This window comes from Athene cunicularia (assembly GCF_003259725.1).
Source record: "Athene cunicularia isolate RWA chromosome 15 unlocalized genomic scaffold, athCun1 chr15_part1, whole genome shotgun sequence".
NCBI classification, from domain to species: domain Eukaryota; kingdom Metazoa; phylum Chordata; class Aves; order Strigiformes; family Strigidae; genus Athene; species Athene cunicularia.
This window is the reverse complement of record NW_020799121.1, coordinates 6,564,390-6,573,831: the sequence shown is the minus strand read 5'-3', so window position 1 is coordinate 6,573,831 and position 9,442 is coordinate 6,564,390. Positions and strand designations below refer to the sequence as shown.

Sequence of the window (9,442 nt, the reverse complement as noted above, 5' to 3'; positions counted from 1 at the left end):
ATCCAGTGGTCAGTTCCAATATAGGAAGTGACAAGGCATCTTGGAAAACACCTGCCACATCCAATAAACATACAATAGATACTCACACTTCAGCTTTCAGCAAAAATCTTGCTGTATCACATCTAGCTTTAACTGAAATAAGTAAGATGATCCATGCCTCCTCATTTGAGCTCAGGAGAACTATGCCTTTAGGCAAAGACCTTTTTGACTGGTGTTTTGATCAAACCTAGTTAGATACTTCCCCACTCTACCAGAATAGTCTTAATGGATCCTACCAAAAAAAAAAAAAAAAAAAAGCCAAATTCTACAGAGAGAACACCCAATTGCGTTCTTAATCCTCCAGAGTGCCTTTAAGAGACATTACATGCACAGAGAAGGCCAGACCTTCCTGCTATGCTGGAAAGCAAGCCTTTTTTAGAGTTTGCCTCAAAATTACAGATTCTAAATATTCATAACACCATCTACTGATCTGTCAAAGGCCATCAGTTACCACACTATATGCGTCAAGCTAATGAGCAATCCAAACATGAACACTGCACAGTCACTTATGTCATCAGCTATCAGATGACTGACAGAGTAGGTCAATAGCACAAACACAGAAATGAGAGCCAGTATAAAGAATTTACAGTATCTTGATCCAGCTATTAAAACGAGCATGCAAACACTTGTCACAGTTGTAAACTGTGTGCAGGGCAGCAGTTAACCACTCTTCTAGCAGTAGGATACTAGTAATACAAATAGAGCAGATAATGAAAACCACATAAATTAAAGACTGTTTGTAGGAAGCCCTCACTGTGCTTCAAAAGAAGTCTTGAGAAAGTAATCTGTACAACAACCCTAGCACAAGAGACAGCCACAGCAAGATTTAAAGGGGTTTGGGTTTTGTTCTGGTGTTTTTTTTAATCTGGAGATTATGACTGCAGCAGAAAAATAGATTCAAGAACAACTAAAGGACTTGCTACAAGAAAATTTCTTAAACAAAGGATTACAAAGACAGATAAAGCACAAACAAGACATATAGCAGAACAGATGCAATCCAAAAGAATAAGCAAGAATGGGAACAAGTTGCCATCCAAAGCACATATCTATGCCCCAGAATGATTGGACTTCTGTTAAGACACCGAAAAAGAAAACAATTTTGATACGGAATACATGAATATATTTCAGCTATTAACACAGTTAGCATGAAGCATAGAACTTTACTATTAATACAGTAATTTAAATATTATATCCTTATTGTCTCAAGATAATTTAATTATAACTGCAAAGGGACAAATGATTTCAGTGCTTGGAGAAAAGATCATGCTTCTGTAGAACAGCTGGATATTAAGTCATTTATTAGGTAACAGATTATAGGAGAAAGACAACACAAGAAATAAAATCCTGGAAGTTAAGCAAGAGGTTCCTTTTAAATTCCCCAATTGACCTCTTAATGTTAGAAAGATACAGATTCTATTTAGGTTTGCAGAAATGGAAAAGAACCCCCAAAGTTTCAGAATGAAAGGCACCTAAAGCTAAAACGTTTGGATTAGACCCTTTTGATCAGTAACTGAAACATGAGTTCAATGCTTGCAGGAGTTCAGCAAGTTTTAATTCACACTTCTAAAAGCAATCTGGGCTCTTTCAGGCTCAACTGCATAAACTAAAGAATTCCAACGCTCTTTTGACAAAACTGTATTTGATACTGCTCTCTTCAAAAAGAGGGCAATCCTAGGTGTTTGATACACACTGTAAGAGCCACAGAGCTTGTTGCTTTGTGATGCTAAAGGCAAGATTCAAAACATGAACCATTTCGTAGTTGTTCTAGTAATGGTGAATAATTCCAGTCTCACTCCACTCTTACGAGCAGCAGCAGGTTCACAGCTGCTGTTCAGTATCTTGTGGAAGGCTGCGTAGAAACCTGAGGCAACTATTTTGTTCTTACTCCCAGACAACAGCACAGGCTGTGCTTCGGTCATGCACATGACAGCTGGGTTTCCTTAAGATTTGAAAGAAACTGCAAAATTAAGCATACGGGTTGCTGCCTGCCCGTGTCTAAATGGCTGCTCAGACCCCGTCTTCGGGTGAGTTGTATTTGCACCCACCGCTCCGGAACCAAGAGGAGCCTCTGAGGCAGCACCGCCCGCCGAAGCAGCCGGCTGGGTTATGGTTTCGTCCCGGAGTGTTTTCAGAGGGGTTTTCACGTGAAGGCGCTGTACTAAGCAATGTGAGATTGCTCAGACTTTTGTTTCTCGTCAGGGAGTATTTGTCTTCCACATATCTGCTGAAAGTAGGTAAAACCCTGGAAGATGACACGGGTCTGTTAAAATTTCAGTGCCGTAGGAAACGCGTTAAGAACAAACGCCCAGTTGGAGATCGGAAGGTAAGTAGGATAGGTCGGAACACTTGTTTCTGGAAAGGGAGTTTTGTGAAGAGCTCATTGCTTATAAAGAGAAAAATACACAGGTTTTAAGGTATAAAAACAATTTTAAAAATTAAGGAAACCAAAATACATCTCACATCCAAGTAGTTTCCAAAGCATCTGAGTTCTGTCGGCAATGATCATGTTTTCCTTTAAAAAGTAAATAAAAGCTAGCCGCTAGTTTCTTTTGGCTGTACTCTTCTGTTTCCAGGGGCAGAGTATAGAGATACAAACCGAGGAAGCCTGTGACAAAGCTGTCATTTATACTTTGCACCCCGAGGCAGGGCTCTTTTGTCATGCTACAGAAATGCAGCATCAGTAAAATTTTCTTCGCCTCCTTTTCTTGTCGGTACTGGCATATTTTTTTTTTAATCTTTATGAAGTGGGTTTTTTTTACCCAAGGGGCCTTGGTACTTTGCAGAATATTAAAGAAATAGAATCCATTACAATTCAGCTAGTGGCTGTAATCAATAAACCATGTGCTAGTTGATTTTATTCTGCCTATCCATTTTTTAACTACAATTCATAAGTTTATACAGTTTTTGTCATATGCTTCTTCCTTCTTAATAGCAAATTAATGGCCATTCTTGAAGAACAGTACAAAAAAGTCATGCTTGCACAATATATTTTGGCAAAACATCAGGAAACAAACAACTGTGAGCATATTTCCAGTAGGACTTTTACTGCAATTTCCCCATCATCTCTCCAGCTCCAGTGCTGGTAGCTGTAGTCTTGTAAAAAGGAGAAAGGTGATAATCCTTTTGATTTACTTAGTTACACTTCAGAGTGCACCAAATCAAGCTTCCTAATCCAGTTCCCACAACTGAGTTAGATGAGGCGTATGATAAAGATGTGCAACAAGATGACAACCGGACCAGAGCAGGCGGCAGGGATGTAGCATAGGTGAGCAGAGAAATGACATTAAACCTGATACAGTGCAGAGAGTACGTAAATCTCGACATGCTTCTTGAAAAACAGCTCCAGCCTGTTAAAAATATTCTGTAAAAGGTTTTTACAAATTTTTAACAAGCTGTTTCTTTTACTTCATTTTGAGAGGCCTATTACTACTCTCCCTCAACAGGATAGACTTCTTAGTCTGTGCTTTATCTAGCTAAGAGATTCCTGACTAGATGGATGGCTGTTTCATTTGGTTTGGCTGATCCTAGACCCTATTTGCACAGCTGCCATACAGTTGCCTATAAAAATACTCATATATGTATGCTTTAGAAGTAATTGCTTTGACCTTTTAGTAACAGTTAAGTTACATTGTATTTTACAGGTTCTAAGTACCATACCACAGTATGTTTACCATAGTTCAACTTTTAACCTCTTTTTGAGGATTAGGAAGAAGGAATATTAAGCAACAGCCAGAAAGTCACAATAAAAATAATTGATCTCTGCAGGTAGTCCTCCCAACTCATGTAGTGAGGTGCTGGTCCACTTAAGTCATGACTGGCTGAAACCAGTGAGGTGTCAGTCATGACTTAGGTGGACCGACACCTCACTGTTTCACCAAAGCTGGCAACAAAGCTCCCACCACAGTACCCAGCCCCTGCACCTCGAAGGCAGTGCTACCCCACATGCACAGTCCTCTTCAGGGATCATAGCTGCACAGGGTCCTGATGCTGAAATGCAGCAAATGCTGCAGTAGCTCTCGCACTCTCTAAAGTCTTGCTGGTTCTCTCATTCAGTACCGACTCAAAGAAGAGCAAATTTGGAATCACTGGTGCTGCTGTACAGGCTTTTCTACTGATGTGAATGCAACATCAGGTTTCTCTCTTCTGTTTGCCTTGAGAGACATGCTGTCATCTTGGTTTAGGTGTTAGGGACTGACCAGGTTACACAGAATCAGGAATGAAACACTACATGAGAAATGAAAAAATTAACCAGCAGTCCAATCCTGAATATAGAAATGACTCTCCTTTTCAGAGATGACAAGATGGACAAGGGAGAGAAAGAAGTGTCTGTCATTCAGCAAGGACAGCAAAGGATCCTGAAAGCTGAACAATGTTTCCATTGTTTTAACACAAGCTCTGCTTCTCCACTGAGAGATCCAAATGACAAGGACACTGAGGGTTTCTTTCTCTTTGCTGTTTGTTTCCCTAGTAACAAATACACAAGCTGCACTGTTAGAATACCATCCTTTTCTTTTTTTTTTCTTTTTTTTTTTTTTTTTTTTTTTTTTTTTTTAGATAAAGACATGTCAAGGATGTATTCAGTGCTTTCAGTAGCAGGTTAAGGTTGCTTGTATGTATGAACCTCTCGTACAGCATGATGTACTTGAAAGTACTGCATGTAGTCCATTGAGACAGTGAAAATAAAAGTGTGGAAGAAATAAAATGCTTGCATCTGAGTTTCTATACTGTTTAGATTGTACACTCTTAGGGCAAAGTCTACCTTTCACAGTGGAGATCTGATCTTGATTAGGAAAGCAGATGGCATACTACTACTACTACAAAATCCTGTGTAGTGTCCTAATTATATTGCAACCATATTATAATCAGTAATATAATGTGCACCATTTTAATGGGACCAATTTTGACGCCGAGAAATCTTGCCTATGTTTTTGTTGTGAGCATCATGAAACTTCTCTTCAGATATAATTCTGTAATAGGAGGGGGTGGTGTTGCTGTTTCTCATTGGGATTCTAATCCAGGTTATGGATCTGGAATTCACTGGGTTACAGGAATTGGAGGGATGGCAGGCAGTCATTGCCTGTGTAGTTTAGCACATTAGAAATAGAACTGGTAGGTGAATTGTATCTGAAACCATCAAAAGCCATTCTGAAAGCAAGACGAGCTCAAAACATGATAGGTAGAGGCAGGAAAGACCATTAAAGGCAGCTAAACAGAGAAAGAATGTCAGGATCATTTCTTCCTTTGCTTCTTCAGGCTATATTAAGTCTCAAAAGTTTGGAGACATTAACCAAATTTATAAAAAAATAAATCAGTTTGTCTTAGAATTGTCAAGCTCCGTGTTCTCTGTTTTAGCTGAAAGAAAACAACCGAAAGAAGGAAAAATATATTTTTTTAAAGCAAAAATAATTTATTTCCTGTATGTTTGCCATAAATGTGAGCTTAATAATGAAAAGAAAAAAAAGTTTGCTCTTCCCAGTTACTCAAGTTTATAACACTGTGTTCTCCGAGGAAAAGAAATACACATTGATTTCTTGGGACATGGCAGCAGCCAGCCTGAAAAGTATAATATAGAAATAACTGACAAAATTTATATGGAATTTCTGGTTATATAATATGAAAATATAACTATGCATTAATTGCAAACCAGCTTGTTGCTAGGTCATAAATTATACTTGTTTTTGTCACAGCATATTTTAGTTGCTTGTCTGGAATGCTGTGTGTAGGGAGGTATTTCAGATGAACAAATAATTTAGTATCTTTTCATTTGGGATGTTTTTTGAAACCAGTAGGAATAAGTATTAAATTGTACTACATATGCCAACATAAAACCTGCAAACCCAGAGAAGATGCAGTGAAGCTATTGCTTCAGTGGATGAGTGAATATCAAGTGATACGTTCAGCTGTCCTGAAATACTTTGATGTTTCAAGCTATCCTCAAGTGGAGAATAGGCAAAGGAATTTATTTGGGGGCTATGAATCAAACAAATTTGTATCATGATTTTTATATGATGTAGACATCTGCTCATATACATATAAATGGATGTGAGGTGGAAAAAAGTCTGTATCACCGAACTCCAGATACCTAATTCAGGAGTATATATATTCTCTCTAATCAGAGGGCTGAAATATACACCACTAGAGGGTGATTTGTCATCTGCAAAATCTCAAGTGCTCTTTTTTATCCCCACCATCACTGTGGAAGCTCTACTTTTATCTCTTGTGTGACTTTTGAAATAGCAAAGCCAGATGTTAACTAAACTTTTCTAATATTCAGACTGGCAGATATACAAGTGTCTATCTAAAGCAGAGAAGTTCACCAGGGAATAAGCCAACATACAAGCCCTTCAAGCTTCAGCATGCCCTAGCAGCTAGGTTAAACTTGTATTTTCTTTTTTTTTTTTTATTTTCCAGAATTTGGTTTTATAATACTTAAATATCTACTTTCACTATAAAATCTAGACATTTCACTGTAGGATAACAGTAATAGGAGCTTATAAGAGTTCAGGTTTTGTTATATACTCCTTTTAGTCTTTAAACAAAAATATAAGGCAAACAAAATAATTATCTTGATGTAAGCATAGTAAATGAAAATGGTGATGCTAAGAACAAGTGACAGCCATATTTATTCCTGAAAATTGTTTCCTGTACTAGTCAAGCTGTGAAAGGAAAAAGATGCTGGATCCATGAAGTTCTGACTGTCCACAAAAGCAGAGTCAGCTGCAGGGACTGCGAGCAGCTACTTGCCTGGTTGGGTAAACAGGGAAGACCTGCAACTGGTTGTTTCTGCTTTTCCTGCTAGCTGTTATTGGATTCGCAGAGCCTTTCAAGAGACTCCAGAGCACAGCAGATAATTCTAGTGTATGAATACATATGTATATCTCTCTATATAAAATTAACAGTATTTTTCTAATGGGAGAATTTATAACTGTTCCATTTGTGTATCTATCTGGCACAATCAATTACAACCTCTGCAACTGTAGGATTTGTAGATCAAGACCCAGAGGTGAGATACAGTAGAGCTTAAATCCTAGTGTTGTGACTCATTCTTATATGCTTTATACTGCTACAAAAGAAGATTCAAGATCAAAAAGCAGTACCAAAAGTATAATTAGAAGGTCTTTATATTTTAATTAAAACTGTAGATCTCAAATTCCAAATCTTACTGTCTATGGGCAATGTACTCCAGGTTTCTCTTTACAGGAAATAAGCACAAGCATTTTATCTAGCAAATACAGACTTGTTTTGATAGTTAATGTTGTGAAAGCATACTAGGGATGGAAAAGAGGATGAAAATGGTAGGCAGTCTTAACCTCTGTCTGTGACCTGTTTCAGAACTCAGTATTTGGATTTAATTTCTGATTCTGAAAGTGCATTGGTATAGATGACTGGCATGGACAAAATCTGTCAGTGAACTAGAGCCTAACCCAGTAGCTCTATAACCTCCCCCTCATCTCTGAAAGAGTAGTAATTATTTTTAAACCCACCCCCCCAAGCTCCTTTGGGAGGGGGATGTCTAGATCATATCCAAAGACTGGAAAAACAGAACTATTCAGAACCCCTGCCAGTGGCCAGGTAGTTCTGAATGTGGAGAGGGCTCTCTCACTTTACCGTGAAACTGGAAATGGTATCATCAGTTTTGCAGCTATTCACTCATGGTAAGTAAATTACACAACACAGTGGAACATTTGAATCTCAATTTAGCATGCAAACAGAAATGGCAACACATTAAACCAGCACACCACCACATACAAACTAATCACACTTTATGAGGACCATAGTATTTTAAAGTGCAAAAGCAAATGCTAGCATGTATTGTCTGCATTTAGCAGCAAAGAAAACATAAGACACATTTCTCTAAGGCAAAAGGAAAAGGTAGCAGAATAAAAAAACTGCATAAGCTTTTCAATGTACACATACATATTATAAAATCCACCTTTATATAGGATTGTCATCTGCTTCATGCAGCTACAGACTCCTTGGCTAATGTTGGCCAGCCATGACTTATCTGAGAAGTTAAACCTGTGTTTTGTGAGCTGTAGAAAAGCAGAGATTAATTTTCTGTTGATACATGTTTTGTATAAACACATTCTGCATATGCTTGCCTATATATGCAAAACAGTTGGCTAAAGGCAGGGATTCAAGCTTTTTCTGTTTTAGGTTTATTTGATTTCTTTCTTCTTTTTTTCCCCCTTCCTTCAAGAGGTGTGCTTCTCATCTTAAAACCTAGACTTATATATCCATCCTCATTTTATATCCTGACCAGATTAGGGCATCCAGCACAAACACCTTCTATTGTTTCACAGGTAAATAGGGCCAAGGGGATTACTGGAATCATGTGGTACAAGTCGCTGTAAAATAGGAGCCATGTGACTTCTGATATTACTTGTCATTTAAACCAGAACATCCCTTAGGAAAACATCCTAGAACATCCTGTCTTTACAAATTGTTAATTCCTTGTTCCAGTCATTTATTACTCTCATTGACAATTATATGCATCTTATTTCTCCCTTGGATGTATTTAGTTTTATCGTTCAGCTGTTTTTACCTTCATCTGTAAGTCTGAGGAGACAATAGGACTCACTGTAGATGGAAGAGCAAGTGACCCTTTTGAGTAATAGCATTTTATAAAGCACATTTTTCAAATTCTGAATTATTTCTGTATCTCTTCTCAGATCCTTCTCCAAGTTATCAAATGATTTCTTGAACTGTGGATCCCAGCAGCAATTTTTGTCCCTGTCAAGCACAGGACTGTTCTTTTCCTATTTAGGTAGTCTGATGATCATATCTGTTTGGTTAATTGCCAGGCATTCAACTGATTCTTCATTAGGATCCCCAAATGCATTTCAGAAATGCTGAATACCTGCCTGCTCCCATCTTTCATTCTAAGCAAGGAGATCTGCAAAGTTTAAAGCCCAGAGAAGCCTTATAGAGAGGGAAACAAAATCTTGGTGAGTCTGTTACCTTCTTTGAATTATAAGCAGCATTTTGGATACATCAGAGACACTTGGTTAAATTTACTTTTTTTTTTTTTTTTATTGTAACACAACTTTCAATAACTTACTAGGAACATATAAAGTTTCTCTAACATCTTACATGCAAACTAGATTTGAAAATCATGGATGTTTAAGAGCATATAAGGAAAATGGACTTCTGGGAAGAGATGACCTGTTAATTCGTCTAATAAAAATGTTAGGGCACCCCACAGACCCTGTCATATAGCTGGTTTTAGACAATGATAGATTATACAATCTTAAGAAAATATATTTCTGTTACCATTATATTTTTGTTACCATTAATCCATCAGCCTCATGGCAACTATTTTAATATAGTTAGCTGTTTGAATAAACAATATATGAATGATAAAATGAATACTACAGATGTTTAACTTCTGTCTTTTCTACAA

At 37.5% G+C, this 9,442-nt stretch overlaps 1 long non-coding RNA gene across 1 annotated transcript; it reads left to right on the top strand.

The window, feature by feature from the left end:
- Positions 1–2,105: 2,105 nt before the first annotated feature.
- On the top strand, positions 2,106–8,984 carry LOC113486054. Its single transcript, XR_003399526.1, has 3 exons — positions 2,106–2,362; positions 6,691–6,791; positions 8,844–8,984. It is a non-coding gene; the product is annotated as an uncharacterized LOC113486054 (long non-coding RNA).
- The last annotated feature ends 458 nt before the right edge of the window (positions 8,985–9,442 follow it).